Source organism: Rousettus aegyptiacus, unplaced genomic scaffold (genome assembly GCF_014176215.1).
Source record: "Rousettus aegyptiacus isolate mRouAeg1 unplaced genomic scaffold, mRouAeg1.p scaffold_m13_p_11, whole genome shotgun sequence".
Taxonomy (NCBI): Eukaryota; Metazoa; Chordata; class Mammalia; order Chiroptera; family Pteropodidae; genus Rousettus; species Rousettus aegyptiacus.
In genome coordinates this window covers 9,647,118-9,657,135 of record NW_023416286.1, presented here as the reverse complement: position 1 = coordinate 9,657,135, position 10,018 = coordinate 9,647,118, and positions in this window count along the sequence as shown.

The following is a 10,018-nucleotide window of genomic DNA, read 5'->3' as shown; positions in this document are numbered from 1 at the left end:
TATATATCATATATATATAACATATATATATATATTGCCTCTTTATTTTTCCAGGTACTTATTTTTTTCTAGTTTTATTGAGATATAATTGAATATAGTACTGTGTAAGTTTGTGGACAGCATAATAATTATATTAATTGTGAAATGATTACCAAAATAAATATAGTTAACATCCATCATCTCATATAAATTTTTTAAAAAAGGAAAAGAAATATTTTTGTTTCTCTTGTGATGAGAACTCAAGAACTCAAGAACTTCCCTATATACCAAATATCAGCATTAATTATAGTCACCATTCTATACATTACACCCCTGATACTTATTTATCTTATAACTGGAAGTTTGTATCTTTTGATCTCCTTCCTCCAATTTTCCATCTCTCTTCTCTGTTGCTTTCCCTCCTCCACCTCTGGTAACCACAAATCTGATCACTGGTCTCTGATTTCTTTTTCTATGAGTTTTAACCACTTCTTTGTTTAGATGGCTTTATATCTCTGAAAAGTCTTTTTTTGATGAGTCCAATCCCCTTTTCATAACTTATACCTTAAGTCCAAAGTTCTGCCTTTGGGAGCCATGATGTAAAGTCTGTATATTCTCTTATGTAGCACTGTTTCAGATAGATCAAGCCAGTCTAAATTCACTTCACTTGTTGATATCCCATCTCAACCTCCCACACCCAGGTCACCATCTGTTTTGGTCAACATTGTACTAGGCTGCCTAGAAGAGAAAACTTCAGAGAAGTGACTTAAACAAGATAGCTGCTTATCTTTTCATGTGAAAACTCAGAGGTAGGCAGCCCTGGTAGGGCCATCAGAGACCCAGGTTCCTCTAGTCATCCGTGGCATGTGGTTTTTGTCCTCATTCTTGATGCTGTCACATGATTCCTACATGGCTGCTCCACCTTTGTGATAGCATCTCTGTTCAAACCAGAGGAGAAGTTATAAAAAGCAAATGAATGTGGCTGTCAAATGTTCTCTTCAAAGGGCTTTCTCGAGAGTCAGAAACAGAAACATCTGATTAACCATACTATACCACATAGCTGCAAGGGATTATGAATATGTAATAAGTCAGCTGGGCACATTATTTCCTTGAAAAAATTATGAAGGAGAAAGGGAGAATAAATACTGATATTGATAGGCAACTGGCAGTATGTGTCAATGACCTTCTTTTAAAAAAAGCCCACAGAATAAACAATATATCCTAGAATGTTGAGCTTTCTGAATTCCTGTACCACTAGCAGAAGAGCAGGACAACTATGCAATAGGTGTGACAGTTTCTTGCAGAGGGACAGTTAGCATTACAGAGGTACAGAGAAGTTTCCACAGCTAGTAAGTAGACATTGGCTCAGTATTCAAATCCATGTTCTTAATACAAGCATATATATATATGTGCCTGTATTATATATATACACTTGTGTGTATGTATGTATGTATGTGTGTATATACATATGTACGTATGTGTGTATATGTATGTATGTATATATGTATGTATATGTGTGTGTGTGTGTGTGTGTATGGAGGGAGAAAGAGAGAGAGAATATATTCTAAAATATATTCCCTCTCTAAACGTAGTGGTTTCAGACAGAGTCTCCTTTGCCTCAGGGTTTAGAGGTACTTCAAGCTTATTTTCACAAAGCATAGTGAGGGTAGAGCTAGGTAAATTTTTCCCTTCATTAATTCTTTTATCTTCCAGAGAACACCATTCATCTACCCACCTATCCATCTGCCCATCCATCCACCCATCCATCTATCCATCCATCCATCCTCCATCCGCCCATCCATTTATTCATCCATCCATTCGTATCATACATGTGTACTTACATTTACCTATTTGCTCTCCTACTATCACCACCACCAAACATGTGACAATTTCTCTTACTAACAGCTGCTTTTATGTTATCATGAGCCTCATCCAGGTGACTAATTTCAGAGGAAGCTTTGAGGAGCTGAACTTAGAGACTGGCTTTGGATGTCACTGAGAAAATGGCAGACAGATGTTAACAGAAGATTCACAGTTTGGGTGGTATTTTCCTGGAATTCTGTCAAGAAGTTTTCCAACTAAAATTAACTTTGTGGCATCTGAAGCAGAAACACAAACTGCGCTTCATTCCTGTCTTCCTCTATGAAGTGTGTGTGTGTGTGTGTGTGTGTGTGTGTGTGTGTGTGTGTGTTGGGGATGAGACCAGACATTGAAAGTGCTTTGGCGATCAATAAGGAAAGGTGGCATTGCATTAATTGATGCATCTCTCATAAAAATTTACCCAGTGTGTAGCTCACCCTACAGGACTCAAGCATGGTTTCTTAATTACATTGAGCTGAAAGCATAAGCCCACCTTTGCCAGGCTTTCTCCAGGAAATGTAGTCACTCAGTCAGCAAGGGTGGTTACAGCTCTGGTTATAACATGCTTGTCCTTAGTTATCTGGGAAACAAAAGTGAATGACAGATGATGCATCGAGGGATCTTGGAACTAACAACAGAAGGCTCAGCTTTTTCTGAGGCCAACTCTGCCGGCCATCTTTTGTACAGGTTTCTCTCCCAGTAGTACTCCTTGGAGCCTCACTCTTTAGACTTCACTACTAGGCTCCCTTGTGTTTCAACTTTCAGATGGATTTGGTCCATGGTTGGGGAGGAGAGCCAGGAGGGGTGCAGAGGAGAGCTGGGTTGGGTATTTATTCTCCTGGATGCTTCTATAGAAGCTTGCTTTCGGCTGGCTGCATCTTTTAATTGACATTCACCCCCTTAATAGGGGCCCCTTGGATATCTGCTACCTCTCCTTTCCCCTTGAGACCTTTACCAACCCCAGCCTCTTACATTATCTTCAGTGATTTTCCTACCCTTCACCCATGCCTTTGTAGTAATTTCTTTTCTTTTATTAAATTTTCTTTAAATTATCCCAAGTTCCCACCAGGATTCCTTTGATACACTGATCAACAGGTGTTATGAAACCCTAAAGTCTTTTAACCTATTTATATATAATTTTTTTTTCTATTTAAAGTTATGTCATACAAGTCTTCCCCTCTCATCAGAAAGTTGTAAAGCAAAACAAGGAAGTAGAAAAAGAGGCTCTGGAAGGGTTAAAATTAAAAAGCAATTCAAAAGTAAGATGCTAATATAACTTATGCAATATCATCTCTTTGTCTTTTCCACCATGATAATAAGCAAGGATGAATTGCTTAGTCACTAGCAATCTCAGGAAAATGTATCCTAGGCTGCTTTCTGGGATGGTTTTTCATTAGACAGCATCTTTCTTTCTACCAGTAATTCAATCAAGCATGGAAAATGTTGCACACAAATTCCAAACTTCATTAGAACATTCCCACACTTGGCTGGATGCCCTCCATTTTGTGGACACAGATGTCCAATTGCTGAGACAGATGAATCATACTAGAAATAAATAAGAGCAATAAAATTGCACTTGAATACAAAGTCAAGTGTGGTTTTGACTTACCTGTACTCCATGTTTGCGAACCAAATTCAAGGAAGAACTTCCCTAGGCATTTCAGGTCATAGCCTGTCCTGATATGGTTGAAAAACCCCATGAACTTGGTTAAAACAACCCATGAGGTGCCTCACTGCCCAGCATTTATGGTGCTGGGCACATAGTCTTTGGGGCGGTTCTTCATAACCCTCGATCCTGGCCCAGGGCTGCTCTCTAATGAGCTTGCTCAAGGAGGCATAGATGGGTCTGAAGTCCTCAGTGAAGCACTGATAAACAGGGGTTGAGCTGTTCTGCCTTAGTGTTTCAGGGTTTTTTTACATACCCAGATTCTCCAGAATTGCTTTGAGGCTTGTCACATACCCTCCCAAGTCTGAGTCTGATCCTTTAATAAAGGTGCAGGACCCAGATCCACCTCACTTGCTAAAGACAGTCAAAGGTCTGACCTGCGCAAGAGTGAAATGTGTAAGGCACAGCAGGTACATGCTTTTCTGCCTAACGTTTTTCACTCCTTAGAGGAACAGAAAAATAATCTTCATGCAAGAAGAATATTGAATTGTCTTGGACCCTTTGCTATGGCCTTTGGTAGTAACTTTTAGTTTTTTGCTAGACTGTGCAATAGAGAGTAGGAAATAGACATTAATAAACAAGGAGCCTTTGGTTTACTGGCATGTTCTTCTCCCCTATAGAAGGGTTACAAGCCAGGCAACATGGTCTGTGTGTAATGGCCTCCCTGGCCTTGCTCCTCTTAAACTAAACATTGATATTCGATAGCCTCAATACCACTTTATGGTAATGCCCTATGACACCATTTCATAGATGGTTTCTGGAATAACCCCTCCATGTCACCTCTTCTCCTTAGCCTTAGTAGCAGGGACCTAAGGAGAGAGAATCCTATGTGTTTCTGGTCCCTTCAGACTTCTTAAAACTGCCTGGTCCCTCTCCTGATAGAGTTTCAGATTCACCGTAATATTCTGGCTAGATGAAGTGAAGCGTGGTGGCACCTCACTGAGGTGGTCTGTCAGCTCGCCTAGAATAGAATCTCCATCAGAGGTGTTGCTTCCTGTGGCCACTCCAACTGGCAAACAGGTTCAGTCTGTCCCTTGGCAGCTGGCTCCCATTTGTCCCCTATTGGTCAGCAAATGTGAATGTTTTAATTTTAGCACAGAAGTGAACAGCCACAAAAGCTGTGTGGATCTGAAACATTCACTTTTGTTAGTGCCATTTTAGTTCAGTCATTATAATTCAGCCTCTCAAAACCAGTTTTATTAGATGGCCCACTTTGCTGACCCCAGATGATTTAAGCCAAGCAATTTCCTTAATTCTAGGAAGTTAAGCACGTCAAAGCCACTTGATGAAATACACAATGCCTTTTAGTTTCTCTTACAATACCCCAAACAAATAGGTAGCACCTGATTCAGGGTCCGTGTTCTCCGCTGAAACCAGTTACTCAAGATCGTGGTGGTTTGATACAAATATATTCCAGAATGAACTCTTCAAAGGGATCAAACTGTTGAAGCCGGCATTAGGACTGGTCACCTTCAGTGTCGCAGAGGACTACATGCATGCGTTCTCAGCATGAACATGGTGAGTGTGTGGGTTGACAGGCTCCAGATGTAGTCTGGAGCGACTCACCCTATTTTGAATAAACAATGCAGGTGATGCCCACGACTCATCTGAGAAGCAGACAGAAGGTCTAGAGAAATCTGAGAAGTCTCTCCGATTCTGGACCTGAGTGTGTCAGCTCTGCTTTGCAAACCCCTTTTCTGCCACGTGCATCTGACAGCATCTTTAGGATTAACAAAGAGGACAGAGCAAGCGCATGGCAGAGAAACACGTGACCTTAGTTATAAAACAACATGGCAACTATCTGTCTCCCTGCAACCCCAGGGGTCAGTGCTGGTATACAGGGCAGGGATGTGGGGTCCTCCCGATTCCCCACCCAGTGGGTAAAAAGATAGGACTCTGGCGGGACGTAGTTTTACAATGACCAGAGCCCAGGAGGGTATAAATGCTCACACAGGGTGCACATCCTTTGCCCTGTCTTCTCTGTTACTGGCCCTGTGGACTAAAAGGTCTTTGAGAAAATTACAACATTCAACACCTGGGAGATTCTAGAATTGTGTGATTTCTGGCCGTGCACCCATTCTGAATTGCAGCCTGAACACTGACCATAACTGGCCAGGGCGAGGCTATAAGAAACATCGTGGCCACTGCTGGTATCTCTCTTTTGTTTGGTTCCTGCTGCCGTTTGCTGTCAGAGATTTCATCTTGTCCAAAAGTAGGAACTAGGGATAAAGTTTGAGAACTTCAGAGGAGAGCTATGTTCACAAATCTTTGGGAGGGACCACCACAGGAGGGTGGAGGCATGCGGCCTTCTTGGTCTATTTCTTTTCTTTTTTAAAAGTGGTAATAAAAAAATGAAACTATTTACAGCCTTAAATAAACCTTCGGTGCATACACAATACATTCACCCGAACTGAACAATGCATAAGCAGGCATTCTAAAGATTTTATCACATCAAATTAGTGATTATAATTAATAGGATTGAAGTAGTTAGCTCTCTAAAAGATAAATTAAAAAAAGACTTGAGCTAGGTTAACACTATAATATGAAAAACTTTTTCTCTAATTAAAAAGAGAGGAACAATGATTTCTTAATGTACTTTCCTTGCTTATGTTTCACTGTGTCTTGCTGTACCCAACCCAATATCTTCAAGTCTATTTTTGGTGCATAATCAGATCGTGTGTATTAGATATGCAAATTATCCCTGCTTCTTATTGTGCAGGCATTATGGGTGGGTTACAGCCTTTTGATGACAGTTACTTTGACACCTTGTTTTAAATGTTTAGTACTTGTGCTTTGGAGCTTTTAAGATTCAATTAATAGATAACTGTACTTGGGGTATGCAGTATGTATTATTTTCTGAAGAAGAAAAACATATGAACTTTAGAAAACAAATTTAAACTCTGGGGGTCTTGGATCAAGCTTCCCGAAAAACATTACTTTGTGGGCTGACAATCGTGTACATTTCACATGAACACTTCCTCTGCTGCCGAAAGAAAATGCATAATTGCCAGAGGAGATGTCACTTTACATGATGTACAGGTGAAGTGGAGAATAAAGCACATTCGCATAAAGAAACAAACATTCCCAAATATGCCTGCCTCATCTGTGCTTCTTTAGGAGCAAAATGCCCTTTTAGGGAGCAGATCTTTTCCGGTAGCATTTTCCATGACTCTCAGCTCTTCTTACATTTGACTTAGACTGAATTCAGAGTTTTCTAGTTAATTATAAATCATAAATTGAGCTTCTTGCAGGGCAGACAAAGAGTCAATGTGAACCATATGAACACCTAAAATTTTGGGTGGATCAGAATCATTTTGAAAAATTCATCTGACAGTCCTGTGAAATGACCGTCATCAGAGATGTCGCATGTGGCGCTCAGGCATTTTGAAGTTCTGGCAACGTTTCCCCCAGCTTATGCTTCTTTCCCGGCTCTTGGTAAGAATGACCAACTACGTCCATATTTGTCTACCCGCTGCCCAGGCAAATCCAGGACCGCATTCAAGATATATTTATCCTTTTTAGCTTTTATTTTTTAGAGGCACATTGTCTGGAAGCGATATCCATTTCCTTATTATTCGCTTTATTCTCTGCTTCAGGGATGTTGATGAAGAATGTGGATCTAAATAATAGTTTCCCCTCAGCCAACTCACAGGAGGTGTCCTGGTGCATTTTATGTCCTGAGGGCAAGTGAAAGTTATATGTCATGTGTGGCAATTATTTTCTATGTTGCTGCTCCTTTTTTAGCATATGGATGTGTCAAGAGGGTGACTGTTTATCATCTGGGGTGGGGGAGGGGACTGTGTGGAGGAAGGTGGAAAATTCTCTCATTCCTTTCTAATAGATACTCTGATTTTAAATGAAGTAAAGCTCTTTGCATAGTTATATTGATATGCCTTCCTCAGATACTTTCCTAAGGAGAATTTTCACTAATGTAGGCTTAACTAATGATGGAAAGAATGTAATCCATCTGTGAAAAACCCTTAATCTTAATTAGGAAAAAAAAAGAAGAAAGAAACGAGATGCACAGGGGCTTTGTAAATTTAATTTATCTCTGCCTCACTTCCTTTCCATTCACAAAATAATTGATCGCATATGCATAAGGGAGAGAAGCCAACCTGACATTTTCTACAAAGTGCATTCTGCAGTGTTGGTGTCCATAAGTGACAGGGTACTGAAGTCACAGAAAAATGCAGCTGCCGTTTAGTAAGCTTTTTAGTTGGCGAAGATAGCTATGAATAATAATGTTGACGATGAGAGTAACAATCAATATTTTTTTTGAGTTCTTTCTATGTACAAGGGTCATTGGCAAAGTGTTTTATACACATTAGATCATTCAATTGGTCCAACTGTCATGAATGACAGTTACTATTACCTTATGTCTAAAACAGAACTCTGGATTTCACCTTCCAAAATCCATTCTTCCCCAGGACTTCTTTTTCTCAGTAAATGATACCACCAGCTATTAAGCTGCTCTTAATATTAAGCTGCCACAGAGCTGGAAATGAGTCATTTTTGCTTCATCTTTTTCCCTTCGCCTCCCATATGCAATTTGACAACAGATTCTGCCAAATATAACAAGTTTCCTAATTTGATCTCTTTGATATGATTCCTACTTACCTCTCAGACTTCACCCTCCCATGCGTCATCTCCTTGCTAAACTCTCAATGACACTGGCCTTCCTATCCATTAAATGTGTTACACTTGTTGGAAATATACATTTATATATCTCAAATCCTTCCCTTTTGTTTGAAGTCCATTACCCTAATCTTAGTCTAAACACCATCACCTCCAGTTCAGAGCGTGAAATTGTCTCCTGACAGGGCTACGTGCTTTCGCTCTCACTCCCTTATAAAGATTCAGCAGTATGAATGATCCTTGAATCATGAGTCTAATCATGTCACTCCACTGCTTAGACCTCCCACAGCTTTGCATTGCTCTTGGAAGAAATCCATATTTCTCGACTCATCTGCGTGATCTCACTGCTGCTGCCTGCCTCTCACACCCTCTTTCTTATTATTGTCTCCCCCATTCTCTACATGCCAGATGTACTGGCCTTTTTTCTTCCCCTTAAATATGTCCTATTTGTTTATGCCACAGAACTTAGAACTTGCTGCTTCTTCCTCCTGGAAAATACTTCCCCTTTCTTCACATGACTGGCTCCACTTCGTGGTCATAATTTTACACTTACAAGTGTTTGCTCCACCACTGGGGAAAGGTTGAGGGATAAGTTTAGGGGGATGACAGAGAAAGCAGTAGAGCTTAAAGAAAGTGACTGGGTTTTTCATACAGGAGTTGGGCCGATCCTGGGTGTATAAGCACCTTTCGGAAAGACATGATATGCATCTTTTGCTGATTTGGTCATAAACACCATAAACAAATTAAATACTCATGTATTCATATTGCCTCACCTGCTGTGTCTGATGCCAACACTTTGTAGAAGAAAACTCTAGAGGACACAGAACTGGCAAGTCAATAGAATAGATGAATTACCCATATGGTTAAGGGAACTTAGGCTCAGAGAGATGAGTTAAGCCCCGTCTAAGGTTAAAGTTAACTGGCAGAGGCAGGACTTCATCCTAGATCTGTCTGACTCCAGAAGACCCTGCTCCTCCAATACTGTGTTGACCAATGGTGTGCTCTCACATCATTCTTATCCTATAGCATTTCATCTAAATTACATACAATTTAACATATACTTGTAAAATATACTCTTCCGTAATGCTTCATATGTATAGACTTTGCCTTATCAATACATCTGAATTCAAAGACCAGTCTTTCATACTCCTTGTAACATAGAAAATTCTCCATAAATCTTTGCTATTTAGGTAATCATATTTCTCTTGTATTTTTAGAGACATTTGGCCAAGCTATTATTAAATCCTTGCTGAAGTTATCAGTAGCTATGCAGCTATTTTGTTTGCAAAACAATACTATAGGAAATGGAATTCTTAAGAGAGGAAGTTCCATTCAAACAGAATGGACATTGAGTTTCTCTGAATGAACTCACATGCATATGTACACAGATACATTTATCTACTCCATTGTTAAATTCTTCATAACGAGTCTCTTAATGAAATGGTGATAAAACATGATTCATATTGCTGTAGTTGGATTGGCCTTATCCAACTGACTAGAAAGCAGTCTGAAAATATAATGTAATATCCAAATTACATTGGGGATAGAAAAGGTAGATACCATTCCTCAAACTCAGTCAGTCTTCTTAGACTCATGTCCTCGGGTTATCTCAGGTAACTGCTCATCTCAAGTGATCTACTATGAGGAGATTATGTTCTTCATGTCCAGTGAGTCTGAGTTACCCCCACTGTCAATGGGTGACTGGGCAATGGCCCCCACAGTCAATGCATTACTTCAACCAAGTGGTCATTTACTCATTTGCTAATTAATTCATTCGATGTTTTGAAACTCATATAGGCTTGGCTTTGCCTGACCACGAAAAACTCATAAATGGCCATACGCAAGAATTCCTACATCCTAAAGTACAAATATCGATAA